Source organism: Rhinoderma darwinii, unplaced genomic scaffold, assembly GCF_050947455.1.
Source record: "Rhinoderma darwinii isolate aRhiDar2 unplaced genomic scaffold, aRhiDar2.hap1 Scaffold_1522, whole genome shotgun sequence".
In the NCBI taxonomy this organism is placed as follows: Eukaryota; Metazoa; Chordata; class Amphibia; order Anura; family Rhinodermatidae; genus Rhinoderma; species Rhinoderma darwinii.
In genome coordinates this window covers 233,476-260,520 of record NW_027461977.1, presented here as the reverse complement: position 1 = coordinate 260,520, position 27,045 = coordinate 233,476, and the positions used below count along the sequence as shown (strand labels likewise).

At 47.8% G+C, this 27,045-nt stretch overlaps 18 non-coding genes across 18 annotated transcripts; all 18 read left to right on the top strand.

Annotated features, from left to right (window-relative positions):
• Positions 1–863: 863 nt before the first annotated feature.
• LOC142699342 (U2 spliceosomal RNA) lies at positions 864–1,054 on the top strand. Its single transcript, XR_012866205.1, has one exon. It is a non-coding gene; the product is annotated as a U2 spliceosomal RNA (small nuclear RNA).
• A 1,285-nt stretch (positions 1,055–2,339) lies between these two features.
• On the top strand, positions 2,340–2,530 carry LOC142699341 (U2 spliceosomal RNA). Its single transcript, XR_012866204.1, has one exon. It is a non-coding gene; the product is annotated as a U2 spliceosomal RNA (small nuclear RNA).
• Positions 2,531–3,822: 1,292 nt separating this feature from the next.
• Positions 3,823–4,013, top strand: LOC142699339 (U2 spliceosomal RNA). Its single transcript, XR_012866202.1, has one exon. It is a non-coding gene; the product is annotated as a U2 spliceosomal RNA (small nuclear RNA).
• A 1,292-nt stretch (positions 4,014–5,305) lies between these two features.
• LOC142699338 (U2 spliceosomal RNA) lies at positions 5,306–5,496 on the top strand. Its single transcript, XR_012866201.1, has one exon. It is a non-coding gene; the product is annotated as a U2 spliceosomal RNA (small nuclear RNA).
• Positions 5,497–6,776: 1,280 nt separating this feature from the next.
• On the top strand, positions 6,777–6,967 carry LOC142699337 (U2 spliceosomal RNA). Its single transcript, XR_012866200.1, has one exon. It is a non-coding gene; the product is annotated as a U2 spliceosomal RNA (small nuclear RNA).
• Positions 6,968–8,267: 1,300 nt separating this feature from the next.
• LOC142699336 (U2 spliceosomal RNA) lies at positions 8,268–8,458 on the top strand. Its single transcript, XR_012866199.1, has one exon. It is a non-coding gene; the product is annotated as a U2 spliceosomal RNA (small nuclear RNA).
• Positions 8,459–9,742: 1,284 nt separating this feature from the next.
• On the top strand, positions 9,743–9,933 carry LOC142699335 (U2 spliceosomal RNA). The gene has a single exon (XR_012866198.1). It is a non-coding gene; the product is annotated as a U2 spliceosomal RNA (small nuclear RNA).
• A 1,292-nt stretch (positions 9,934–11,225) lies between these two features.
• On the top strand, positions 11,226–11,416 carry LOC142699333 (U2 spliceosomal RNA). Its single transcript, XR_012866196.1, has one exon. It is a non-coding gene; the product is annotated as a U2 spliceosomal RNA (small nuclear RNA).
• A 1,284-nt stretch (positions 11,417–12,700) lies between these two features.
• On the top strand, positions 12,701–12,891 carry LOC142699383 (U2 spliceosomal RNA). Its single transcript, XR_012866242.1, has one exon. It is a non-coding gene; the product is annotated as a U2 spliceosomal RNA (small nuclear RNA).
• Positions 12,892–14,187: 1,296 nt separating this feature from the next.
• LOC142699331 (U2 spliceosomal RNA) lies at positions 14,188–14,378 on the top strand. Its single transcript, XR_012866195.1, has one exon. It is a non-coding gene; the product is annotated as a U2 spliceosomal RNA (small nuclear RNA).
• A 1,276-nt stretch (positions 14,379–15,654) lies between these two features.
• Positions 15,655–15,845, top strand: LOC142699330 (U2 spliceosomal RNA). The gene has a single exon (XR_012866194.1). It is a non-coding gene; the product is annotated as a U2 spliceosomal RNA (small nuclear RNA).
• A 1,300-nt stretch (positions 15,846–17,145) lies between these two features.
• On the top strand, positions 17,146–17,336 carry LOC142699385 (U2 spliceosomal RNA). Its single transcript, XR_012866244.1, has one exon. It is a non-coding gene; the product is annotated as a U2 spliceosomal RNA (small nuclear RNA).
• Positions 17,337–18,604: 1,268 nt separating this feature from the next.
• LOC142699329 (U2 spliceosomal RNA) lies at positions 18,605–18,795 on the top strand. The gene has a single exon (XR_012866193.1). It is a non-coding gene; the product is annotated as a U2 spliceosomal RNA (small nuclear RNA).
• Positions 18,796–20,082: 1,287 nt separating this feature from the next.
• On the top strand, positions 20,083–20,273 carry LOC142699328 (U2 spliceosomal RNA). Its single transcript, XR_012866192.1, has one exon. It is a non-coding gene; the product is annotated as a U2 spliceosomal RNA (small nuclear RNA).
• A 1,284-nt stretch (positions 20,274–21,557) lies between these two features.
• On the top strand, positions 21,558–21,748 carry LOC142699384 (U2 spliceosomal RNA). Its single transcript, XR_012866243.1, has one exon. It is a non-coding gene; the product is annotated as a U2 spliceosomal RNA (small nuclear RNA).
• Positions 21,749–23,028: 1,280 nt separating this feature from the next.
• Positions 23,029–23,219, top strand: LOC142699326 (U2 spliceosomal RNA). Its single transcript, XR_012866190.1, has one exon. It is a non-coding gene; the product is annotated as a U2 spliceosomal RNA (small nuclear RNA).
• Positions 23,220–24,502: 1,283 nt separating this feature from the next.
• On the top strand, positions 24,503–24,693 carry LOC142699325 (U2 spliceosomal RNA). Its single transcript, XR_012866189.1, has one exon. It is a non-coding gene; the product is annotated as a U2 spliceosomal RNA (small nuclear RNA).
• Positions 24,694–25,989: 1,296 nt separating this feature from the next.
• LOC142699324 (U2 spliceosomal RNA) lies at positions 25,990–26,180 on the top strand. The gene has a single exon (XR_012866188.1). It is a non-coding gene; the product is annotated as a U2 spliceosomal RNA (small nuclear RNA).
• Positions 26,181–27,045: the final 865 nt, after the last annotated feature.

Here is a 27,045-nt window from a genome sequence, read left to right as displayed (position 1 = left end):
GCCCGCCACAATGGACCTACCTGTGTACACTAGATGGATGTGATGGAATGTACTGTCGTCCCTACATTTCAAGAAGAAGTAAGAATTGCAGTTGCAACAAAGCCTTGCTTGCCTACAAAGAGAGCAGCAATTTGGATTTGTTACTATGTTACCTAGAAGAATAACAAACTGTGCAAGGATGGAGGTTGTAGGAGCAAGGAGAAGTTGTCTGTAAAGTTGGTGGATGCCTATTTTCCATTTTGCAGTCCCTTGTCTCCCTCTTGTGGCCTCCTGGAGGCAACTAGCTGTGCAAAAAAAAGACAGCCTGGCGGCCGGCTGTTGCAGTGTTGCCCTCTCAGGCAACACTGAGTGACTGACTGAGCCTCACCGTCTTATATAAAGTTCAGACGGAACTTTGCACGTGTCATAGTGGAGCCCTCAGGATTCCAGAGCCAGCTTTCTGACATCATAATGGGGCCTCAGAGATAAAAGCCTGGGCCCAGGCAGTGTTGGTCAGTGCTGCTCAGCAGGCAGCACTGGACTGGACTGGATTACAGCTGATACAAGGTGTGAAGGAACAAGGGGTGGCTGTGGGCATGCACTTGCTGCCGCTGCCAGTGTTTATCTGCATGGCAGCAGGGCATTTGGGCGTTGCCAGGAAGGCGTTTTTATGTAGATTCCTCCTCTTTCAGCACTGCATTGTGGTGCAAGCAAAAGAAGCAAATCCTGTCTGGCTTCCTCTCCGGCCTTTATTCACCTCCCGTGTAGCTGTGAGTGTGTGAGCCTGCAGGGCCCCATGGAATTGCCTAGAAGTAGGCTGAATCGCTGCAAGGGCTGAACAGCAGTATCGGGCAGGCTCGGGCAACGCGCGGCCCGTTCGGGTTATCGCTTCTCGGCCTTTTGGCTAAGATCAAGTGTAGTATCTGTTCTTATCAGTTTAATATCTGATACGTCCCCTATCTGGGGACCATATATTAAATGGATTTTTAGAACAGGGAGATGGAAATAGAGCTTGCTCTGTCCACTCCACGCATTGACCTGGTATTGCAGTATTTCCAGGACCGGTGCACCCTTTCCTTATGTGTTGACTAAAAGCAGATTCCAAAAGTGTTTTTTGTCTTTGCTATTGTTTCTGTCTTTCTGAAGGGATCTCCCCTTTTAATCCCATTATTTCAACACCTGTTGGACAATGCATGAGTGATAATGAGCTCATTGATTAAATGCAATTAATGAATAGATTGCCACCTCTTGTTGTGTGTCGTCTGTGTTTCTGTGTTTCCGGCATTTCACATTGGAACACCTCATTCACCTTCCTTGTCTTCTCTCCGCCCTCCCTTTTAGGTAAGTTAAAGAGCTGCACCTGAGCCAGCCACTTGATTGATTGATTGATTGATTGATTGATTGATTGATTGATTGATTGATGCAGCACAACAGTCAAATAGTGGAGTGGAGTAGGGGAACAGCAAACAGCCAATAAAGCAGCCCGCCCGCTCGCCTGCCCGCCACAATGGACCTACCTGTGTACACTAGATGGATGTGATGGAATGTACTGTCGTCCCTACATTTCAAGAAGAAGTAAGAATTGCAGTTGCAACAAAGCCTTGCTTGCCTACAAAGAGAGCAGCAATTTGGATTTGTTACTATGTTACCTAGAAGAATAACAAACTGTGCAAGGATGGAGGTTGTAGGAGCAAGGAGAAGTTGTCTGTAAAGTTGGTGGATGCCTATTTTCCATTTTGCAGTCCCTTGTCTCCCTCTTGTGGCCTCCTGGAGGCAACTAGCTGTGCAAAAAAAAGACAGCCTGGCGGCCGGCTGTTGCAGTGTTGCCCTCTCAGGCAACACTGAGTGACTGACTGAGCCTCACCGTCTTATATAAAGTTCAGACGGAACTTTGCACGTGTCATAGTGGAGCCCTCAGGATTCCAGAGCCAGCTTTCTGACATCATAATGGGGCCTCAGAGATAAAAGCCTGGGCCCAGGCAGTGTTGGTCAGTGCTGCTCAGCAGGCAGCACTGGACTGGACTGGATTACAGCTGATACAAGGTGTGAAGGAACAAGGGGTGGCTGTGGGCATGCACTTGCTGCCGCTGCCAGTGTTTATCTGCATGGCAGCAGGGCATTTGGGCGTTGCCAGGAAGGCGTTTTTATGTAGATTCCTCCTCTTTCAGCACTGCATTGTGGTGCAAGCAAAAGAAGCAAATCCTGTCTGGCTTCCTCTCCGGCCTTTATTCACCTCCCGTGTAGCTGTGAGTGTGTGAGCCTGCAGGGCCCCATGGAATTGCCTAGAAGTAGGCTGAATCGCTGCAAGGGCTGAACAGCAGTATCGGGCAGGCTCGGGCAACGCGCGGCCCGTTCGGGTTATCGCTTCTCGGCCTTTTGGCTAAGATCAAGTGTAGTATCTGTTCTTATCAGTTTAATATCTGATACGTCCCCTATCTGGGGACCATATATTAAATGGATTTTTAGAACAGGGAGATGGAAATAGAGCTTGCTCTGTCCACTCCACGCATTGACCTGGTATTGCAGTATTTCCAGGACCGGTGCACCCTTTCCTTATGTGTTGACTAAAAGCAGATTCCAAAAGTGTTTTTTGTCTTTGCTATTGTTTCTGTCTTTCTGAAGGGATCTCCCCTTTTAATCCCATTATTTCAACACCTGTTGGACAATGCATGAGTGATAATGAGCTCATTGATTAAATGCAATTAATGAATAGATTGCCACCTCTTGTTGTGTGTCGTCTGTGTTTCTGTGTTTCCGGCATTTCACATTGGAACACCTCATTCACCTTCCTTGTCTTCTCTCCGCCCTCCCTTTTAGGTAAGTTAAAGAGCTGCACCTGAGCCAGCCACTGATTGATTGATTGATTGATTGATTGATTGATTGATTGATTGATTGATTGATTGATGCAGCACAACAGTCAAATAGTGGAGTGGAGTAGGGGAACAGCAAACAGCCAATAAAGCAGCCCGCCCGCTCGCCTGCCCGCCACAATGGACCTACCTGTGTACACTAGATGGATGTGATGGAATGTACTGTCGTCCCTACATTTCAAGAAGAAGTAAGAATTGCAGTTGCAACAAAGCCTTGCTTGCCTACAAAGAGAGCAGCAATTTGGATTTGTTACTATGTTACCTAGAAGAATAACAAACTGTGCAAGGATGGAGGTTGTAGGAGCAAGGAGAAGTTGTCTGTAAAGTTGGTGGATGCCTATTTTCCATTTTGCAGTCCCTTGTCTCCCTCTTGTGGCCTCCTGGAGGCAACTAGCTGTGCAAAAAAAAGACAGCCTGGCGGCCGGCTGTTGCAGTGTTGCCCTCTCAGGCAACACTGAGTGACTGACTGAGCCTCACCGTCTTATATAAAGTTCAGACGGAACTTTGCACGTGTCATAGTGGAGCCCTCAGGATTCCAGAGCCAGCTTTCTGACATCATAATGGGGCCTCAGAGATAAAAGCCTGGGCCCAGGCAGTGTTGGTCAGTGCTGCTCAGCAGGCAGCACTGGACTGGACTGGATTACAGCTGATACAAGGTGTGAAGGAACAAGGGGTGGCTGTGGGCATGCACTTGCTGCCGCTGCCAGTGTTTATCTGCATGGCAGCAGGGCATTTGGGCGTTGCCAGGAAGGCGTTTTTATGTAGATTCCTCCTCTTTCAGCACTGCATTGTGGTGCAAGCAAAAGAAGCAAATCCTGTCTGGCTTCCTCTCCGGCCTTTATTCACCTCCCGTGTAGCTGTGAGTGTGTGAGCCTGCAGGGCCCCATGGAATTGCCTAGAAGTAGGCTGAATCGCTGCAAGGGCTGAACAGCAGTATCGGGCAGGCTCGGGCAACGCGCGGCCCGTTCGGGTTATCGCTTCTCGGCCTTTTGGCTAAGATCAAGTGTAGTATCTGTTCTTATCAGTTTAATATCTGATACGTCCCCTATCTGGGGACCATATATTAAATGGATTTTTAGAACAGGGAGATGGAAATAGAGCTTGCTCTGTCCACTCCACGCATTGACCTGGTATTGCAGTATTTCCAGGACCGGTGCACCCTTTCCTTATGTGTTGACTAAAAGCAGATTCCAAAAGTGTTTTTTGTCTTTGCTATTGTTTCTGTCTTTCTGAAGGGATCTCCCCTTTTAATCCCATTATTTCAACACCTGTTGGACAATGCATGAGTGATAATGAGCTCATTGATTAAATGCAATTAATGAATAGATTGCCACCTCTTGTTGTGTGTCGTCTGTGTTTCTGTGTTTCCGGCATTTCACATTGGAACACCTCATTCACCTTCCTTGTCTTCTCTCCGCCCTCCCTTTTAGGTAAGTTAAAGAGCTGCACCTGAGCCAGCCACTGATTGATTGATTGATTGATTGATTGATTGATTGATTGATTGATTGATTGATTGATGCAGCACAACAGTCAAATAGTGGAGTGGAGTAGGGGAACAGCAAACAGCCAATAAAGCAGCCCGCCCGCTCGCCTGCCCGCCACAATGGACCTACCTGTGTACACTAGATGGATGTGATGGAATGTACTGTCGTCCCTACATTTCAAGAAGAAGTAAGAATTGCAGTTGCAACAAAGCCTTGCTTGCCTACAAAGAGAGCAGCAATTTGGATTTGTTACTATGTTACCTAGAAGAATAACAAACTGTGCAAGGATGGAGGTTGTAGGAGCAAGGAGAAGTTGTCTGTAAAGTTGGTGGATGCCTATTTTCCATTTTGCAGTCCCTTGTCTCCCTCTTGTGGCCTCCTGGAGGCAACTAGCTGTGCAAAAAAAAGACAGCCTGGCGGCCGGCTGTTGCAGTGTTGCCCTCTCAGGCAACACTGAGTGACTGACTGAGCCTCACCGTCTTATATAAAGTTCAGACGGAACTTTGCACGTGTCATAGTGGAGCCCTCAGGATTCCAGAGCCAGCTTTCTGACATCATAATGGGGCCTCAGAGATAAAAGCCTGGGCCCAGGCAGTGTTGGTCAGTGCTGCTCAGCAGGCAGCACTGGACTGGACTGGATTACAGCTGATACAAGGTGTGAAGGAACAAGGGGTGGCTGTGGGCATGCACTTGCTGCCGCTGCCAGTGTTTATCTGCATGGCAGCAGGGCATTTGGGCGTTGCCAGGAAGGCGTTTTTATGTAGATTCCTCCTCTTTCAGCACTGCATTGTGGTGCAAGCAAAAGAAGCAAATCCTGTCTGGCTTCCTCTCCGGCCTTTATTCACCTCCCGTGTAGCTGTGAGTGTGTGAGCCTGCAGGGCCCCATGGAATTGCCTAGAAGTAGGCTGAATCGCTGCAAGGGCTGAACAGCAGTATCGGGCAGGCTCGGGCAACGCGCGGCCCGTTCGGGTTATCGCTTCTCGGCCTTTTGGCTAAGATCAAGTGTAGTATCTGTTCTTATCAGTTTAATATCTGATACGTCCCCTATCTGGGGACCATATATTAAATGGATTTTTAGAACAGGGAGATGGAAATAGAGCTTGCTCTGTCCACTCCACGCATTGACCTGGTATTGCAGTATTTCCAGGACCGGTGCACCCTTTCCTTATGTGTTGACTAAAAGCAGATTCCAAAAGTGTTTTTTGTCTTTGCTATTGTTTCTGTCTTTCTGAAGGGATCTCCCCTTTTAATCCCATTATTTCAACACCTGTTGGACAATGCATGAGTGATAATGAGCTCATTGATTAAATGCAATTAATGAATAGATTGCCACCTCTTGTTGTGTGTCGTCTGTGTTTCTGTGTTTCCGGCATTTCACATTGGAACACCTCATTCACCTTCCTTGTCTTCTCTCCGCCCTCCCTTTTAGGTAAGTTAAAGAGCTGCACCTGAGCCAGCCACTGATTGATTGATTGATTGATTGATTGATTGATTGATTGATTGATGCAGCACAACAGTCAAATAGTGGAGTGGAGTAGGGGAACAGCAAACAGCCAATAAAGCAGCCCGCCCGCTCGCCTGCCCGCCACAATGGACCTACCTGTGTACACTAGATGGATGTGATGGAATGTACTGTCGTCCCTACATTTCAAGAAGAAGTAAGAATTGCAGTTGCAACAAAGCCTTGCTTGCCTACAAAGAGAGCAGCAATTTGGATTTGTTACTATGTTACCTAGAAGAATAACAAACTGTGCAAGGATGGAGGTTGTAGGAGCAAGGAGAAGTTGTCTGTAAAGTTGGTGGATGCCTATTTTCCATTTTGCAGTCCCTTGTCTCCCTCTTGTGGCCTCCTGGAGGCAACTAGCTGTGCAAAAAAAAGACAGCCTGGCGGCCGGCTGTTGCAGTGTTGCCCTCTCAGGCAACACTGAGTGACTGACTGAGCCTCACCGTCTTATATAAAGTTCAGACGGAACTTTGCACGTGTCATAGTGGAGCCCTCAGGATTCCAGAGCCAGCTTTCTGACATCATAATGGGGCCTCAGAGATAAAAGCCTGGGCCCAGGCAGTGTTGGTCAGTGCTGCTCAGCAGGCAGCACTGGACTGGACTGGATTACAGCTGATACAAGGTGTGAAGGAACAAGGGGTGGCTGTGGGCATGCACTTGCTGCCGCTGCCAGTGTTTATCTGCATGGCAGCAGGGCATTTGGGCGTTGCCAGGAAGGCGTTTTTATGTAGATTCCTCCTCTTTCAGCACTGCATTGTGGTGCAAGCAAAAGAAGCAAATCCTGTCTGGCTTCCTCTCCGGCCTTTATTCTCCTCCCGTGTAGCTGTGAGTGTGTGAGCCTGCAGGGCCCCATGGAATTGCCTAGAAGTAGGCTGAATCGCTGCAAGGGCTGAACAGCAGTATCGGGCAGGCTCGGGCAACGCGCGGCCCGTTCGGGTTATCGCTTCTCGGCCTTTTGGCTAAGATCAAGTGTAGTATCTGTTCTTATCAGTTTAATATCTGATACGTCCCCTATCTGGGGACCATATATTAAATGGATTTTTAGAACAGGGAGATGGAAATAGAGCTTGCTCTGTCCACTCCACGCATTGACCTGGTATTGCAGTATTTCCAGGACCGGTGCACCCTTTCCTTATGTGTTGACTAAAAGCAGATTCCAAAAGTGTTTTTTGTCTTTGCTATTGTTTCTGTCTTTCTGAAGGGATCTCCCCTTTTAATCCCATTACTTCAACACCTGTTGGACAATGCATGAGTGATAATGAGCTCATTGATTAAATGCAATTAATGAATAGATTGCCACCTCTTGTTGTGTGTCGTCTGTGTTTCTGTGTTTCCGGCATTTCACATTGGAACACCTCATTCACCTTCCTTGTCTTCTCTCCGCCCTCCCTTTTAGGTAAGTTAAAGAGCTGCACCTGAGCCAGCCACTGATTGATTGATTGATTGATTGATTGATTGATTGATTGATTGATTGATTGATTGATTGATTGATGCAGCACAACAGTCAAATAGTGGAGTGGAGTAGGGGAACAGCAAACAGCCAATAAAGCAGCCCGCCCGCTCGCCTGCCCGCCACAATGGACCTACCTGTGTACACTAGATGGATGTGATGGAATGTACTGTCGTCCCTACATTTCAAGAAGAAGTAAGAATTGCAGTTGCAACAAAGCCTTGCTTGCCTACAAAGAGAGCAGCAATTTGGATTTGTTACTATGTTACCTAGAAGAATAACAAACTGTGCAAGGATGGAGGTTGTAGGAGCAAGGAGAAGTTGTCTGTAAAGTTGGTGGATGCCTATTTTCCATTTTGCAGTCCCTTGTCTCCCTCTTGTGGCCTCCTGGAGGCAACTAGCTGTGCAAAAAAAAGACAGCCTGGCGGCCGGCTGTTGCAGTGTTGCCCTCTCAGGCAACACTGAGTGACTGACTGAGCCTCACCGTCTTATATAAAGTTCAGACGGAACTTTGCACGTGTCATAGTGGAGCCCTCAGGATTCCAGAGCCAGCTTTCTGACATCATAATGGGGCCTCAGAGATAAAAGCCTGGGCCCAGGCAGTGTTGGTCAGTGCTGCTCAGCAGGCAGCACTGGACTGGACTGGATTACAGCTGATACAAGGTGTGAAGGAACAAGGGGTGGCTGTGGGCATGCACTTGCTGCCGCTGCCAGTGTTTATCTGCATGGCAGCAGGGCATTTGGGCGTTGCCAGGAAGGCGTTTTTATGTAGATTCCTCCTCTTTCAGCACTGCATTGTGGTGCAAGCAAAAGAAGCAAATCCTGTCTGGCTTCCTCTCCGGCCTTTATTCACCTCCCGTGTAGCTGTGAGTGTGTGAGCCTGCAGGGCCCCATGGAATTGCCTAGAAGTAGGCTGAATCGCTGCAAGGGCTGAACAGCAGTATCGGGCAGGCTCGGGCAACGCGCGGCCCGTTCGGGTTATCGCTTCTCGGCCTTTTGGCTAAGATCAAGTGTAGTATCTGTTCTTATCAGTTTAATATCTGATACGTCCCCTATCTGGGGACCATATATTAAATGGATTTTTAGAACAGGGAGATGGAAATAGAGCTTGCTCTGTCCACTCCACGCATTGACCTGGTATTGCAGTATTTCCAGGACCGGTGCACCCTTTCCTTATGTGTTGACTAAAAGCAGATTCCAAAAGTGTTTTTTGTCTTTGCTATTGTTTCTGTCTTTCTGAAGGGATCTCCCCTTTTAATCCCATTATTTCAACACCTGTTGGACAATGCATGAGTGATAATGAGCTCATTGATTAAATGCAATTAATGAATAGATTGCCACCTCTTGTTGTGTGTCGTCTGTGTTTCTGTGTTTCCGGCATTTCACATTGGAACACCTCATTCACCTTCCTTGTCTTCTCTCCGCCCTCCCTTTTAGGTAAGTTAAAGAGCTGCACCTGAGCCAGCCACTGATTGATTGATTGATTGATTGATTGATTGATTGATTGATTGATTGATGCAGCACAACAGTCAAATAGTGGAGTGGAGTAGGGGAACAGCAAACAGCCAATAAAGCAGCCCGCCCGCTCGCCTGCCCGCCACAATGGACCTACCTGTGTACACTAGATGGATGTGATGGAATGTACTGTCGTCCCTACATTTCAAGAAGAAGTAAGAATTGCAGTTGCAACAAAGCCTTGCTTGCCTACAAAGAGAGCAGCAATTTGGATTTGTTACTATGTTACCTAGAAGAATAACAAACTGTGCAAGGATGGAGGTTGTAGGAGCAAGGAGAAGTTGTCTGTAAAGTTGGTGGATGCCTATTTTCCATTTTGCAGTCCCTTGTCTCCCTCTTGTGGCCTCCTGGAGGCAACTAGCTGTGCAAAAAAAAGACAGCCTGGCGGCCGGCTGTTGCAGTGTTGCCCTCTCAGGCAACACTGAGTGACTGACTGAGCCTCACCGTCTTATATAAAGTTCAGACGGAACTTTGCACGTGTCATAGTGGAGCCCTCAGGATTCCAGAGCCAGCTTTCTGACATCATAATGGGGCCTCAGAGATAAAAGCCTGGGCCCAGGCAGTGTTGGTCAGTGCTGCTCAGCAGGCAGCACTGGACTGGACTGGATTACAGCTGATACAAGGTGTGAAGGAACAAGGGGTGGCTGTGGGCATGCACTTGCTGCCGCTGCCAGTGTTTATCTGCATGGCAGCAGGGCATTTGGGCGTTGCCAGGAAGGCGTTTTTATGTAGATTCCTCCTCTTTCAGCACTGCATTGTGGTGCAAGCAAAAGAAGCAAATCCTGTCTGGCTTCCTCTCCGGCCTTTATTCACCTCCCGTGTAGCTGTGAGTGTGTGAGCCTGCAGGGCCCCATGGAATTGCCTAGAAGTAGGCTGAATCGCTGCAAGGGCTGAACAGCAGTATCGGGCAGGCTCGGGCAACGCGCGGCCCGTTCGGGTTATCGCTTCTCGGCCTTTTGGCTAAGATCAAGTGTAGTATCTGTTCTTATCAGTTTAATATCTGATACGTCCCCTATCTGGGGACCATATATTAAATGGATTTTTAGAACAGGGAGATGGAAATAGAGCTTGCTCTGTCCACTCCACGCATTGACCTGGTATTGCAGTATTTCCAGGACCGGTGCACCCTTTCCTTATGTGTTGACTAAAAGCAGATTCCAAAAGTGTTTTTTGTCTTTGCTATTGTTTCTGTCTTTCTGAAGGGATCTCCCCTTTTAATCCCATTATTTCAACACCTGTTGGACAATGCATGAGTGATAATGAGCTCATTGATTAAATGCAATTAATGAATAGATTGCCACCTCTTGTTGTGTGTCGTCTGTGTTTCTGTGTTTCCGGCATTTCACATTGGAACACCTCATTCACCTTCCTTGTCTTCTCTCCGCCCTCCCTTTTAGGTAAGTTAAAGAGCTGCACCTGAGCCAGCCACTGATTGATTGATTGATTGATTGATTGATTGATTGATTGATTGATTGATTGATTGATGCAGCACAACAGTCAAATAGTGGAGTGGAGTAGGGGAACAGCAAACAGCCAATAAAGCAGCCCGCCCGCTCGCCTTCCCGCCACAATGGACCTACCTGTGTACACTAGATGGATGTGATGGAATGTACTGTCGTCCCTACATTTCAAGAAGAAGTAAGAATTGCAGTTGCAACAAAGCCTTGCTTGCCTACAAAGAGAGCAGCAATTTGGATTTGTTACTATGTTACCTAGAAGAATAACAAACTGTGCAAGGATGGAGGTTGTAGGAGCAAGGAGAAGTTGTCTGTAAAGTTGGTGGATGCCTATTTTCCATTTTGCAGTCCCTTGTCTCCCTCTTGTGGCCTCCTGGAGGCAACTAGCTGTGCAAAAAAAAGACAGCCTGGCGGCCGGCTGTTGCAGTGTTGCCCTCTCAGGCAACACTGAGTGACTGACTGAGCCTCACCGTCTTATATAAAGTTCAGACGGAACTTTGCACGTGTCATAGTGGAGCCCTCAGGATTCCAGAGCCAGCTTTCTGACATCATAATGGGGCCTCAGAGATAAAAGCCTGGGCCCAGGCAGTGTTGGTCAGTGCTGCTCAGCAGGCAGCACTGGACTGGACTGGATTACAGCTGATACAAGGTGTGAAGGAACAAGGGGTGGCTGTGGGCATGCACTTGCTGCCGCTGCCAGTGTTTATCTGCATGGCAGCAGGGCATTTGGGCGTTGCCAGGAAGGCATTTTTATGTAGATTCCTCCTCTTTCAGCACTGCATTGTGGTGCAAGCAAAAGAAGCAAATCCTGTCTGGCTTCCTCTCCGGCCTTTATTCACCTCCCGTGTAGCTGTGAGTGTGTGAGCCTGCAGGGCCCCATGGAATTGCCTAGAAGTAGGCTGAATCGCTGCAAGGGCTGAACAGCAGTATCGGGCAGGCTCGGGCAACGCGCGGCCCGTTCGGGTTATCGCTTCTCGGCCTTTTGGCTAAGATCAAGTGTAGTATCTGTTCTTATCAGTTTAATATCTGATACGTCCCCTATCTGGGGACCATATATTAAATGGATTTTTAGAACAGGGAGATGGAAATAGAGCTTGCTCTGTCCACTCCACGCATTGACCTGGTATTGCAGTATTTCCAGGACCGGTGCACCCTTTCCTTATGTGTTGACTAAAAGCAGATTCCAAAAGTGTTTTTTGTCTTTGCTATTGTTTCTGTCTTTCTGAAGGGATCTCCCCTTTTAATCCCATTATTTCAACACCTGTTGGACAATGCATGAGTGATAATGAGCTCATTGATTAAATGCAATTAATGAATAGATTGCCACCTCTTGTTGTGTGTCGTCTGTGTTTCTGTGTTTCCGGCATTTCACATTGGAACACCTCATTCACCTTCCTTGTCTTCTCTCCGCCCTCCCTTTTAGGTAAGTTAAAGAGCTGCACCTGAGCCAGCCACTGATTGATTGATTGATTGATTGATTGATTGATTGATTGATTGATTGATGCAGCACAACAGTCAAATAGTGGAGTGGAGTAGGGGAACAGCAAACAGCCAATAAAGCAGCCCGCCCGCTCGCCTGCCCGCCACAATGGACCTACCTGTGTACACTAGATGGATGTGATGGAATGTACTGTCGTCCCTACATTTCAAGAAGAAGTAAGAATTGCAGTTGCAACAAAGCCTTGCTTGCCTACAAAGAGAGCAGCAATTTGGATTTGTTACTATGTTACCTAGAAGAATAACAAACTGTGCAAGGATGGAGGTTGTAGGAGCAAGGAGAAGTTGTCTGTAAAGTTGGTGGATGCCTATTTTCCATTTTGCAGTCCCTTGTCTCCCTCTTGTGGCCTCCTGGAGGCAACTAGCTGTGCAAAAAAAAGACAGCCTGGCGGCCGGCTGTTGCAGTGTTGCCCTCTCAGGCAACACTGAGTGACTGACTGAGCCTCACCGTCTTATATAAAGTTCAGACGGAACTTTGCACGTGTCATAGTGGAGCCCTCAGGATTCCAGAGCCAGCTTTCTGACATCATAATGGGGCCTCAGAGATAAAAGCCTGGGCCCAGGCAGTGTTGGTCAGTGCTGCTCAGCAGGCAGCACTGGACTGGACTGGATTACAGCTGATACAAGGTGTGAAGGAACAAGGGGTGGCTGTGGGCATGCACTTGCTGCCGCTGCCAGTGTTTATCTGCATGGCAGCAGGGCATTTGGGCGTTGCCAGGAAGGCGTTTTTATGTAGATTCCTCCTCTTTCAGCACTGCATTGTGGTGCAAGCAAAAGAAGCAAATCCTGTCTGGCTTCCTCTCCGGCCTTTATTCACCTCCCGTGTAGCTGTGAGTGTGTGAGCCTGCAGGGCCCCATGGAATTGCCTAGAAGTAGGCTGAATCGCTGCAAGGGCTGAACAGCAGTATCGGGCAGGCTCGGGCAACGCACGGCCCGTTCGGGTTATCGCTTCTCGGCCTTTTGGCTAAGATCAAGTGTAGTATCTGTTCTTATCAGTTTAATATCTGATACGTCCCCTATCTGGGGACCATATATTAAATGGATTTTTAGAGCAGGGAGATGGAAATAGAGCTTGCTCTGTCCACTCCACGCATTGACCTGGTATTGCAGTATTTCCAGGACCGGTGCACCCTTTCCTTATGTGTTGACTAAAAGCAGATTCCAAAAGTGTTTTTTGTCTTTGCTATTGTTTCTGTCTTTCTGAAGGGATCTCCCCTTTTAATCCCATTATTTCAACACCTGTTGGACAATGCATGAGTGATAATGAGCTCATTGATTAAATGCAATTAATGAATAGATTGCCACCTCTTGTTGTGTGTCGTCTGTGTTTCTGTGTTTCCGGCATTTCACATTGGAACACCTCATTCACCTTCCTTGTCTTCTCTCCGCCCTCCCTTTTAGGTAAGTTAAAGAGCTGCACCTGAGCCAGCCACTGATTGATTGATTGATTGATTGATTGATTGATTGATTGATTGATTGATTGATTGATTGATGCAGCACAACAGTCAAATAGTGGAGTGGAGTAGGGGAACAGCAAACAGCCAATAAAGCAGCCCGCCCGCTCGCCTGCCCGCCACAATGGACCTACCTGTGTACACTAGATGGATGTGATGGAATGTACTGTCGTCCCTACATTTCAAGAAGAAGTAAGAATTGCAGTTGCAACAAAGCCTTGCTTGCCTACAAAGAGAGCAGCAATTTGGATTTGTTACTATGTTACCTAGAAGAATAACAAACTGTGCAAGGATGGAGGTTGTAGGAGCAAGGAGAAGTTGTCTGTAAAGTTGGTGGATGCCTATTTTCCATTTTGCAGTCCCTTGTCTCCCTCTTGTGGCCTCCTGGAGGCAACTAGCTGTGCAAAAAAAAGACAGCCTGGCGGCCGGCTGTTGCAGTGTTGCCCTCTCAGGCAACACTGAGTGACTGACTGAGCCTCACCGTCTTATATAAAGTTCAGACGGAACTTTGCACGTGTCATAGTGGAGCCCTCAGGATTCCAGAGCCAGCTTTCTGACATCATAATGGGGCCTCAGAGATAAAAGCCTGGGCCCAGGCAGTGTTGGTCAGTGCTGCTCAGCAGGCAGCACTGGACTGGACTGGATTACAGCTGATACAAGGTGTGAAGGAACAAGGGGTGGCTGTGGGCATGCACTTGCTGCCGCTGCCAGTGTTTATCTGCATGGCAGCAGGGCATTTGGGCGTTGCCAGGAAGGCGTTTTTATGTAGATTCCTCCTCTTTCAGCACTGCATTGTGGTGCAAGCAAAAGAAGCAAATCCTGTCTGGCTTCCTCTCCGGCCTTTATTCACCTCCCGTGTAGCTGTGAGTGTGTGAGCCTGCAGGGCCCCATGGAATTGCCTAGAAGTAGGCTGAATCGCTGCAAGGGCTGAACAGCAGTATCGGGCAGGCTCGGGCAACGCGCGGCCCGTTCGGGTTATCGCTTCTCGGCCTTTTGGCTAAGATCAAGTGTAGTATCTGTTCTTATCAGTTTAATATCTGATACGTCCCCTATCTGGGGACCATATATTAAATGGATTTTTAGAACAGGGAGATGGAAATAGAGCTTGCTCTGTCCACTCCACGCATTGACCTGGTATTGCAGTATTTCCAGGACCGGTGCACCCTTTCCTTATGTGTTGACTAAAAGCAGATTCCAAAAGTGTTTTTTGTCTTTGCTATTGTTTCTGTCTTTCTGAAGGGATCTCCCCTTTTAATCCCATTATTTCAACACCTGTTGGACAATGCATGAGTGATAATGAGCTCATTGATTAAATGCAATTAATGAATAGATTGCCACCTCTTGTTGTGTGTCGTCTGTGTTTCTGTGTTTCCGGCATTTCACATTGGAACACCTCATTCACCTTCCTTGTCTTCTCTCCGCCCTCCCTTTTAGGTAAGTTAAAGAGCTGCACCTGAGCCAGCCACTGATTGATTGATTGATTGATTGATTGATTGATTGATTGATGCAGCACAACAGTCAAATAGTGGAGTGGAGTAGGGGAACAGCAAACAGCCAATAAAGCAGCCCGCCCGCTCGCCTGCCCGCCACAATGGACCTACCTGTGTACACTAGATGGATGTGATGGAATGTACTGTCGTCCCTACATTTCAAGAAGAAGTAAGAATTGCAGTTGCAACAAAGCCTTGCTTGCCTACAAAGAGAGCAGCAATTTGGATTTGTTACTATGTTACCTAGAAGAATAACAAACTGTGCAAGGATGGAGGTTGTAGGAGCAAGGAGAAGTTGTCTGTAAAGTTGGTGGATGCCTATTTTCCATTTTGCAGTCCCTTGTCTCCCTCTTGTGGCCTCCTGGAGGCAACTAGCTGTGCAAAAAAAAGACAGCCTGGCGGCCGGCTGTTGCAGTGTTGCCCTCTCAGGCAACACTGAGTGACTGACTGAGCCTCACCGTCTTATATAAAGTTCAGACGGAACTTTGCACGTGTCATAGTGGAGCCCTCAGGATTCCAGAGCCAGCTTTCTGACATCATAATGGGGCCTCAGAGATAAAAGCCTGGGCCCAGGCAGTGTTGGTCAGTGCTGCTCAGCAGGCAGCACTGGACTGGACTGGATTACAGCTGATACAAGGTGTGAAGGAACAAGGGGTGGCTGTGGGCATGCACTTGCTGCCGCTGCCAGTGTTTATCTGCATGGCAGCAGGGCATTTGGGCGTTGCCAGGAAGGCGTTTTTATGTAGATTCCTCCTCTTTCAGCACTGCATTGTGGTGCAAGCAAAAGAAGCAAATCCTGTCTGGCTTCCTCTCCGGCCTTTATTCACCTCCCGTGTAGCTGTGAGTGTGTGAGCCTGCAGGGCCCCATGGAATTGCCTAGAAGTAGGCTGAATCGCTGCAAGGGCTGAACAGCAGTATCGGGCAGGCTCGGGCAACGCGCGGCCCGTTCGGGTTATCGCTTCTCGGCCTTTTGGCTAAGATCAAGTGTAGTATCTGTTCTTATCAGTTTAATATCTGATACGTCCCCTATCTGGGGACCATATATTAAATGGATTTTTAGAACAGGGAGATGGAAATAGAGCTTGCTCTGTCCACTCCACGCATTGACCTGGTATTGCAGTATTTCCAGGACCGGTGCACCCTTTCCTTATGTGTTGACTAAAAGCAGATTCCAAAAGTGTTTTTTGTCTTTGCTATTGTTTCTGTCTTTCTGAAGGGATCTCCCCTTTTAATCCCATTATTTCAACACCTGTTGGACAATGCATGAGTGATAATGAGCTCATTGATTAAATGCAATTAATGAATAGATTGCCACCTCTTGTTGTGTGTCGTCTGTGTTTCTGTGTTTCCGGCATTTCACATTGGAACACCTCATTCACCTTCCTTGTCTTCTCTCCGCCCTCCCTTTTAGGTAAGTTAAAGAGCTGCACCTGAGCCAGCCACTGATTGATTGATTGATTGATTGATTGATTGATTGATTGATTGATTGATTGATTGATTGATTGATGCAGCACAACAGTCAAATAGTGGAGTGGAGTAGGGGAACAGCAAACAGCCAATAAAGCAGCCCGCCCGCTCGCCTGCCCGCCACAATGGACCTACCTGTGTACACTAGATGGATGTGATGGAATGTACTGTCGTCCCTACATTTCAAGAAGAAGTAAGAATTGCAGTTGCAACAAAGCCTTGCTTGCCTACAAAGAGAGCAGCAATTTGGATTTGTTACTATGTTACCTAGAAGAATAACAAACTGTGCAAGGATGGAGGTTGTAGGAGCAAGGAGAAGTTGTCTGTAAAGTTGGTGGATGCCTATTTTCCATTTTGCAGTCCCTTGTCTCCCTCTTGTGGCCTCCTGGAGGCAACTAGCTGTGCAAAAAAAAGACAGCCTGGCGGCCGGCTGTTGCAGTGTTGCCCTCTCAGGCAACACTGAGTGACTGACTGAGCCTCACCGTCTTATATAAAGTTCAGACGGAACTTTGCACGTGTCATAGTGGAGCCCTCAGGATTCCAGAGCCAGCTTTCTGACATCATAATGGGGCCTCAGAGATAAAAGCCTGGGCCCAGGCAGTGTTGGTCAGTGCTGCTCAGCAGGCAGCACTGGACTGGACTGGATTACAGCTGATACAAGGTGTGAAGGAACAAGGGGTGGCTGTGGGCATGCACTTGCTGCCGCTGCCAGTGTTTATCTGCATGGCAGCAGGGCATTTGGGCGTTGCCAGGAAGGCGTTTTTATGTAGATTCCTCCTCTTTCAGCACTGCATTGTGGTGCAAGCAAAAGAAGCAAATCCTGTCTGGCTTCCTCTCCGGCCTTTATTCACCTCCCGTGTAGCTGTGAGTGTGTGAGCCTGCAGGGCCCCATGGAATTGCCTAGAAGTAGGCTGAATCGCTGCAAGGGCTGAACAGCAGTATCGGGCAGGCTCGGGCAACGCGCGGCCCGTTCGGGTTATCACTTCTCGGCCTTTTGGCTAAGATCAAGTGTAGTATCTGTTCTTATCAGTTTAATATCTGATACGTCCCCTATCTGGGGACCATATATTAAATGGATTTTTAGAACAGGGAGATGGAAATAGAGCTTGCTCTGTCCACTCCACGCATTGACCTGGTATTGCAGTATTTCCAGGACCGGTGCACCCTTTCCTTATGTGTTGACTAAAAGCAGATTCCAAAAGTGTTTTTTGTCTTTGCTATTGTTTCTGTCTTTCTGAAGGGATCTCCCCTTTTAATCCCATTATTTCAACACCTGTTGGACAATGCATGAGTGATAATGAGCTCATTGATTAAATGCAATTAATGAATAGATTGCCACCTCTTGTTGTGTGTCGTCTGTGTTTCTGTGTTTCCGGCATTTCACATTGGAACACCTCATTCACCTTCCTTGTCTTCTCTCCGCCCTCCCTTTTAGGTAAGTTAAAGAGCTGCACCTGAGCCAGCCACTGATTGATTGATTGATTGATTGATTGATTGATGCAGCACAACAGTCAAATAGTGGAGTGGAGTAGGGGAACAGCAAACAGCCAATAAAGCAGCCCACCCGCTCGCCTGCCCGCCACAATGGACCTACCTGTGTACACTAGATGGATGTGATGGAATGTACTGTCGTCCCTACATTTCAAGAAGAAGTAAGAATTGCAGTTGCAACAAAGCCTTGCTTGCCTACAAAGAGAGCAGCAATTTGGATTTGTTACTATGTTACCTAGAAGAATAACAAACTGTGCAAGGATGGAGGTTGTAGGAGCAAGGAGAAGTTGTCTGTAAAGTTGGTGGATGCCTATTTTCCATTTTGCAGTCCCTTGTCTCCCTCTTGTGGCCTCCTGGAGGCAACTAGCTGTGCAAAAAAAAGACAGCCTGGCGGCCGGCTGTTGCAGTGTTGCCCTCTCAGGCAACACTGAGTGACTGACTGAGCCTCACCGTCTTATATAAAGTTCAGACGGAACTTTGCACGTGTCATAGTGGAGCCCTCAGGATTCCAGAGCCAGCTTTCTGACATCATAATGGGGCCTCAGAGATAAAAGCCTGGGCCCAGGCAGTGTTGGTCAGTGCTGCTCAGCAGGCAGCACTGGACTGGACTGGATTACAGCTGATACAAGGTGTGAAGGAACAAGGGGTGGCTGTGGGCATGCACTTGCTGCCGCTGCCAGTGTTTATCTGCATGGCAGCAGGGCATTTGGGCGTTGCCAGGAAGGCGTTTTTATGTAGATTCCTCCTCTTTCAGCACTGCATTGTGGTGCAAGCAAAAGAAGCAAATCCTGTCTGGCTTCCTCTCCGGCCTTTATTCACCTCCCGTGTAGCTGTGAGTGTGTGAGCCTGCAGGGCCCCATGGAATTGCCTAGAAGTAGGCTGAATCGCTGCAAGGGCTGAACAGCAGTATCGGGCAGGCTCGGGCAACGCGCGGCCCGTTCGGGTTATCGCTTCTCGGCCTTTTGGCTAAGATCAAGTGTAGTATCTGTTCTTATCAGTTTAATATCTGATACGTCCCCTATCTGGGGACCATATATTAAATGGATTTTTAGAACAGGGAGATGGAAATAGAGCTTGCTCTGTCCACTCCACGCATTGACCTGGTATTGCAGTATTTCCAGGACCGGTGCACCCTTTCCTTATGTGTTGACTAAAAGCAGATTCCAAAAGTGTTTTTTGTCTTTGCTATTGTTTCTGTCTTTCTGAAGGGTCTCCCCTTTTAATCCCATTATTTCAACACCTGTTGGACAATGCATGAGTGATAATGAGCTCATTGATTAAATGCAATTAATGAATAGATTGCCACCTCTTGTTGTGTGTCGTCTGTGTTTCTGTGTTTCCGGCATTTCACATTGGAACACCTCATTCACCTTCCTTGTCTTCTCTCCGCCCTCCCTTTTAGGTAAGTTAAAGAGCTGCACCTGAGCCAGCCACTGATTGATTGATTGATTGATTGATTGATTGATTGATTGATTGATTGATTGATGCAGCACAACAGTCAAATAGTGGAGTGGAGTAGGGGAACAGCAAACAGCCAATAAAGCAGCCCGCCCGCTCGCCTGCCCGCCACAATGGACCTACCTGTGTACACTAGATGGATGTGATGGAATGTACTGTCGTCCCTACATTTCAAGAAGAAGTAAGAATTGCAGTTGCAACAAAGCCTTGCTTGCCTACAAAGAGAGCAGCAATTTGGATTTGTTACTATGTTACCTAGAAGAATAACAAACTGTGCAAGGATGGAGGTTGTAGGAGCAAGGAGAAGTTGTCTGTAAAGTTGGTGGATGCCTATTTTCCATTTTGCAGTCCCTTGTCTCCCTCTTGTGGCCTCCTGGAGGCAACTAGCTGTGCAAAAAAAAGACAGCCTGGCGGCCGGCTGTTGCAGTGTTGCCCTCTCAGGCAACACTGAGTGACTGACTGAGCCTCACCGTCTTATATAAAGTTCAGACGGAACTTTGCACGTGTCATAGTGGAGCCCTCAGGATTCCAGAGCCAGCTTTCTGACATCATAATGGGGCCTCAGAGATAAAAGCCTGGGCCCAGGCAGTGTTGGTCAGTGCTGCTCAGCAGGCAGCACTGGACTGGACTGGATTACAGCTGATACAAGGTGTGAAGGAACAAGGGGTGGCTGTGGGCATGCACTTGCTGCCGCTGCCAGTGTTTATCTGCATGGCAGCAGGGCATTTGGGCGTTGCCAGGAAGGCGTTTTTATGTAGATTCCTCCTCTTTCAGCACTGCATTGAGGTGCAAGCAAAAGAAGCAAATCCTGTCTGGCTTCCTCTCCGGCCTTTATTCACCTCCCGTGTAGCTGTGAGTGTGTGAGCCTGCAGGGCCCCATGGAATTGCCTAGAAGTAGGCTGAATCGCTGCAAGGGCTGAACAGCAGTATCGGGCAGGCTCGGGCAACGCGCGGCCCGTTCGGGTTATCGCTTCTCGGCCTTTTGGCTAAGATCAAGTGTAGTATCTGTTCTTATCAGTTTAATATCTGATACGTCCCCTATCTGGGGACCATATATTAAATGGATTTTTAGAACAGGGAGATGGAAATAGAGCTTGCTCTGTCCACTCCACGCATTGACCTGGTATTGCAGTATTTCCAGGACCGGTGCACCCTTTCCTTATGTGTTGACTAAAAGCAGATTCCAAAAGTGTTTTTTGTCTTTGCTATTGTTTCTGTCTTTCTGAAGGGATCTCCCCTTTTAATCCCATTATTTCAACACCTGTTGGACAATGCATGAGTGATAATGAGCTCATTGATTAAATGCAATTAATGAATAGATTGCCACCTCTTGTTGTGTGTCGTCTGTGTTTCTGTGTTTCCGGCATTTCACATTGGAACACCTCATTCACCTTCCTTGTCTTCTCTCCGCCCTCCCTTTTAGGTAAGTTAAAGAGCTGCACCTGAGCCAGCCACTGATTGATTGATTGATTGATTGATTGATTGATTGATTGATTGATTGATGCAGCACAACAGTCAAATAGTGGAGTGGAGTAGGGGAACAGCAAACAGCCAATAAAGCAGCCCGCCCGCTCGCCTGCCCGCCACAATGGACCTACCTGTGTACACTAGATGGATGTGATGGAATGTACTGTCGTCCCTACATTTCAAGAAGAAGTAAGAATTGCAGTTGCAACAAAGCCTTGCTTGCCTACAAAGAGAGCAGCAATTTGGATTTGTTACTATGTTACCTAGAAGAATAACAAACTGTGCAAGGATGGAGGTTGTAGGAGCAAGGAGAAGTTGTCTGTAAAGTTGGTGGATGCCTATTTTCCATTTTGCAGTCCCTTGTCTCCCTCTTGTGGCCTCCTGGAGGCAACTAGCTGTGCAAAAAAAAGACAGCCTGGCGGCCGGCTGTTGCAGTGTTGCCCTCTCAGGCAACACTGAGTGACTGACTGAGCCTCACCGTCTTATATAAAGTTCAGACGGAACTTTGCACGTGTCATAGTGGAGCCCTCAGGATTCCAGAGCCAGCTTTCTGACATCATAATGGGGCCTCAGAGATAAAAGCCTGGGCCCAGGCAGTGTTGGTCAGTGCTGCTCAGCAGGCAGCACTGGACTGGACTGGATTACAGCTGATACAAGGTGTGAAGGAACAAGGGGTGGCTGTGGGCATGCACTTGCTGCCGCTGCCAGTGTTTATCTGCATGGCAGCAGGGCATTTGGGCGTTGCCAGGAAGGCGTTTTTATGTAGATTCCTCCTCTTTCAGCACTGCATTGTGGTGCAAGCAAAAGAAGCAAATCCTGTCTGGCTTCCTCTCCGGCCTTTATTCACCTCCCGTGTAGCTGTGAGTGTGTGAGCCTGCAGGGCCCCATGGAATTGCCTAGAAGTAGGCTGAATCGCTGCAAGGGCTGAACAGCAGTATCGGGCAGGCTCGGGCAACGCGCGGCCCGTTCGGGTTATCACTTCTCGGCCTTTTGGCTAAGATCAAGTGTAGTATCTGTTCTTATCAGTTTAATATCTGATACGTCCCCTATCTGGGGACCATATATTAAATGGATTTTTAGAACAGGGAGATGGAAATAGAGCTTGCTCTGTCCACTCCACGCATTGACCTGGTATTGCAGTATTTCCAGGACCGGTGCACCCTTTCCTTATGTGTTGACTAAAAGCAGATTCCAAAAGTGTTTTTTGTCTTTGCTATTGTTTCTGTCTTTCTGAAGGGATCTCCCCTTTTAATCCCATTATTTCAACACCTGTTGGACAATGCATGAGTGATAATGAGCTCATTGATTAAATGCAATTAATGAATAGATTGCCACCTCTTGTTGTGTGTCGTCTGTGTTTCTGTGTTTCCGGCATTTCACATTGGAACACCTCATTCACCTTCCTTGTCTTCTCTCCGCCCTCCCTTTTAGGTAAGTTAAAGAGCTGCACCTGAGCCAGCCACTGATTGATTGATTGATTGATTGATTGATTGATTGATTGATTGATGCAGCACAACAGTCAAATAGTGGAGTGGAGTAGGGGAACAGCAAACAGCCAATAAAGCAGCCCACCCGCTCGCCTGCCCGCCACAATGGACCTACCTGTGTACACTAGATGGATGTGATGGAATGTACTGTCGTCCCTACATTTCAAGAAGAAGTAAGAATTGCAGTTGCAACAAAGCCTTGCTTGCCTACAAAGAGAGCAGCAATTTGGATTTGTTACTATGTTACCTAGAAGAATAACAAACTGTGCAAGGATGGAGGTTGTAGGAGCAAGGAGAAGTTGTCTGTAAAGTTGGTGGATGCCTATTTTCCATTTTGCAGTCCCTTGTCTCCCTCTTGTGGCCTCCTGGAGGCAACTAGCTGTGCAAAAAAAAGACAGCCTGGCGGCCGGCTGTTGCAGTGTTGCCCTCTCAGGCAACACTGAGTGACTGACTGAGCCTCACCGTCTTATATAAAGTTCAGACGGAACTTTGCACGTGTCATAGTGGAGCCCTCAGGATTCCAGAGCCAGCTTTCTGACATCATAATGGGGCCTCAGAGATAAAAGCCTGGGCCCAGGCAGTGTTGGTCAGTGCTGCTCAGCAGGCAGCACTGGACTGGACTGGATTACAGCTGATACAAGGTGTGAAGGAACAAGGGGTGGCTGTGGGCATGCACTTGCTGCCGCTGCCAGTGTTTATCTGCATGGCAGCAGGGCATTTGGGCGTTGCCAGGAAGGCGTTTTTATGTAGATTCCTCCTCTTTCAGCACTGCATTGTGGTGCAAGCAAAAGAAGCAAATCCTGTCTGGCTTCCTCTCCGGCCTTTATTCACCTCCCGTGTAGCTGTGAGTGTGTGAGCCTGCAGGGCCCCATGGAATTGCCTAGAAGTAGGCTGAATCGCTGCAAGGGCTGAACAGCAGTATCGGGCAGGCTCGGGCAACGCGCGGCCCGTTCGGGTTATCGCTTCTCGGCCTTTTGGCTAAGATCAAGTGTAGTATCTGTTCTTATCAGTTTAATATCTGATACGTCCCCTATCTGGGGACCATATATTAAATGGATTTTTAGAACAGGGAGATGGAAATAGAGCTTGCTCTGTCCACTCCACGCATTGACCTGGTATTGCAGTATTTCCAGGACCGGTGCACCCTTTCCTTATGTGTTGACTAAAAGCAGATTCCAAAAGTGTTTTTTGTCTTTGCTATTGTTTCTGTCTTTCTGAAGGGTCTCCCCTTTTAATCCCATTATTTCAACACCTGTTGGACAATGCATGAGTGATAATGAGCTCATTGATTAAATGCAATTAATGAATAGATTGCCACCTCTTGTTGTGTGTCGTCTGTGTTTCTGTGTTTCCGGCATTTCACATTGGAACACCTCATTCACCTTCCTTGTCTTCTCTCCGCCCTCCCTTTTAGGTAAGTTAAAGAGCTGCACCTGAGCCAGCCACTGATTGATTGATTGATTGATTGATTGATTGATTGATTGATTGATTGATGCAGCACAACAGTCAAATAGTGGAGTGGAGTAGGGGAACAGCAAACAGCCAATAAAGCAGCCCGCCCGCTCGCCTGCCCGCCACAATGGACCTACCTGTGTACACTAGATGGATGTGATGGAATGTACTGTCGTCCCTACATTTCAAGAAGAAGTAAGAATTGCAGTTGCAACAAAGCCTTGCTTGCCTACAAAGAGAGCAGCAATTTGGATTTGTTACTATGTTACCTAGAAGAATAACAAACTGTGCAAGGATGGAGGTTGTAGGAGCAAGGAGAAGTTGTCTGTAAAGTTGGTGGATGCCTATTTTCCATTTTGCAGTCCCTTGTCTCCCTCTTGTGGCCTCCTGGAGGCAACTAGCTGTGCAAAAAAAAGACAGCCTGGCGGCCGGCTGTTGCAGTGTTGCCCTCTCAGGCAACACTGAGTGACTGACTGAGCCTCACCGTCTTATATAAAGTTCAGACGGAACTTTGCACGTGTCATAGTGGAGCCCTCAGGATTCCAGAGCCAGCTTTCTGACATCATAATGGGGCCTCAGAGATAAAAGCCTGGGCCCAGGCAGTGTTGGTCAGTGCTGCTCAGCAGGCAGCACTGGACTGGACTGGATTACAGCTGATACAAGGTGTGGAGGAACAAGGGGTGGCTGTGGGCATGCACTTGCTGCCGCTGCCAGTGTTTATCTGCATGGCAGCAGGGCATTTGGGCGTTGCCAGGAAGGCGTTTTTATGTAGATTCCTCCTCTTTCAGCACTGCATTGTGGTGCAAGCAAAAGAAGCAAATCCTGTCTGGCTTCCTCTCCGGCCTTTATTCACCTCCCGTGTAGCTGTGAGTGTGTGAGCCTGCAGGGCCCCATGGAATTGCCTAGAAGTAGGCTGAATCGCTGCAAGGGCTGAACAGCAGTATCGGGCAGGCTCGGGCAACGCGCGGCCCGTTCGGGTTATCGCTTCTCGGCCTTTTGGCTAAGATCAAGTGTAGTATCTGTTCTTATCAGTTTAATATCTGATACGTCCCCTATCTGGGGACCATATATTAAATGGATTTTTAGAACAGGGAGATGGAAATAGAGCTTGCTCTGTCCACTCCACGCATTGACCTGGTATTGCAGTATTTCCAGGACCGGTGCACCCTTTCCTTATGTGTTGACTAAAAGCAGATTCCAAAAGTGTTTTTTGTCTTTGCTATTGTTTCTGTCTTTCTGAAGGGATCTCCCCTTTTAATCCCATTATTTCAACACCTGTTGGACAATGCATGAGTGATAATGAGCTCATTGATTAAATGCAATTAATGAATAGATTGCCACCTCTTGTTGTGTGTCGTCTGTGTTTCTGTGTTTCCGGCATTTCACATTGGAACACCTCATTCACCTTCCTTGTCTTCTCTCCGCCCTCCCTTTTAGGTAAGTTAAAGAGCTGCACCTGAGCCAGCCACTGATTGATTGATTGATTGATTGATTGATTGATTGATTGATTGATTGATTGATTGATTGATGCAGCACAACAGTCAAATAGTGGAGTGGAGTAGGGGAACAGCAAACAGCCAATAAAGCAGCCCGCCCGCTCGCCTGCCCGCCACAATGGACCTACCTGTGTACACTAGATGGATGTGATGGAATGTACTGTCGTCCCTACATTTCAAGAAGAAGTAAGAATTGCAGTTGCAACAAAGCCTTGCTTGCCTACAAAGAGAGCAGCAATTTGGATTTGTTACTATGTTACCTAGAAGAATAACAAACTGTGCAAGGATGGAGGTTGTAGGAGCAAGGAGAAGTTGTCTGTAAAGTTGGTGGATGCCTATTTTCCATTTTGCAGTCCCTTGTCTCCCTCTTGTGGCCTCCTGGAGGCAACTAGCTGTGCAAAAAAAAGACAGCCTGGCGGCCGGCTGTTGCAGTGTTGCCCTCTCAGGCAACACTGAGTGACTGACTGAGCCTCACCGTCTTATATAAAGTTCAGACGGAACTTTGCACGTGTCATAGTGGAGCCCTCAGGATTCCAGAGCCAGCTTTCTGACATCATAATGGGGCCTCAGAGATAAAAGCCTGGGCCCAGGCAGTGTTGGTCAGTGCTGCTCAGCAGGCAGCACTGGACTGGACTGGATTACAGCTGATACAAGGTGTGAAGGAACAAGGGGTGGCTGTGGGCATGCACTTGCTGCCGCTGCCAGTGTTTATCTGCATGGCAGCAGGGCATTTGGGCGTTGCCAGGAAGGCGTTTTTATGTAGATTCCTCCTCTTTCAGCACTGCATTGTGGTGCAAGCAAAAGAAGCAAATCCTGTCTGGCTTCCTCTCCGGCCTTTATTCACCTCCCGTGTAGCTGTGAGTGTGTGAGCCTGCAGGGCCCCATGGAATTGCCTAGAAGTAGGCTGAATCGCTGCAAGGGCTGAACAGCAGTATCGGGCAGGCTCGGGCAACGCGCGGCCCGTTCGGGTTATCGCTTCTCGGCCTTTTGGCTAAGATCAAGTGTAGTATCTGTTCTTATCAGTTTAATATCTGATACGTCCCCTATCTGGGGACCATATATTAAATGGATTTTTAGAACAGGGAGATGGAAATAGAGCTTGCTCTGTCCACTCCACGCATTGACCTGGTATTGCAGTATTTCCAGGACCGGTGCACCCTTTCCTTATGTGTTGACTAAAAGCAGATTCCAAAAGTGTTTTTTGTCTTTGCTATTGTTTCTGTCTTTCTGAAGGGATCTCCCCTTTTAATCCCATTATTTCAACACCTGTTGGACAATGCATGAGTGATAATGAGCTCATTGATTAAATGCAATTAATGAATAGATTGCCACCTCTTGTTGTGTGTCGTCTGTGTTTCTGTGTTTACGGCATTTCACATTGGAACACCTCATTCACCTTCCTTGTCTTCTCTCCGCCCTCCCTTTTAGGTAAGTTAAAGAGCTGCACCTGAGCCAGCCACTGATTGATTGATTGATTGATTGATTGATTGATTGATTGATTGATTGATTGATTGATGCAGCACAACAGTCAAATAGTGGAGTGGAGTAGGGGAACAGCAAACAGCCAATAAAGCAGCCCGCCCGCTCGCCTGCCCGCCACAATGGACCTACCTGTGTACACTAGATGGATGTGATGGAATGTACTGTCGTCCCTACATTTCAAGAAGAAGTAAGAATTGCAGTTGCAACAAAGCCTTGCTTGCCTACAAAGAGAGCAGCAATTTGGATTTGTTACTATGTTACCTAGAAGAATAACAAACTGTGCAAGGATGGAGGTTGTAGGAGCAAGGAGAAGTTGTCTGTAAAGTTGGTGGATGCCTATTTTCCATTTTGCAGTCCCTTGTCTCCCTCTTGTGGCCTCCTGGAGGCAACTAGCTGTGCAAAAAAAAGACAGCCTGGCGGCCGGCTGTTGCAGTGTTGCCCTCTCAGGCAACACTGAGTGACTGACTGAGCCTCACCGTCTTATATAAAGTTCAGACGGAACTTTGCACGTGTCATAGTGGAGCCCTCAGGATTCCAGAGCCAGC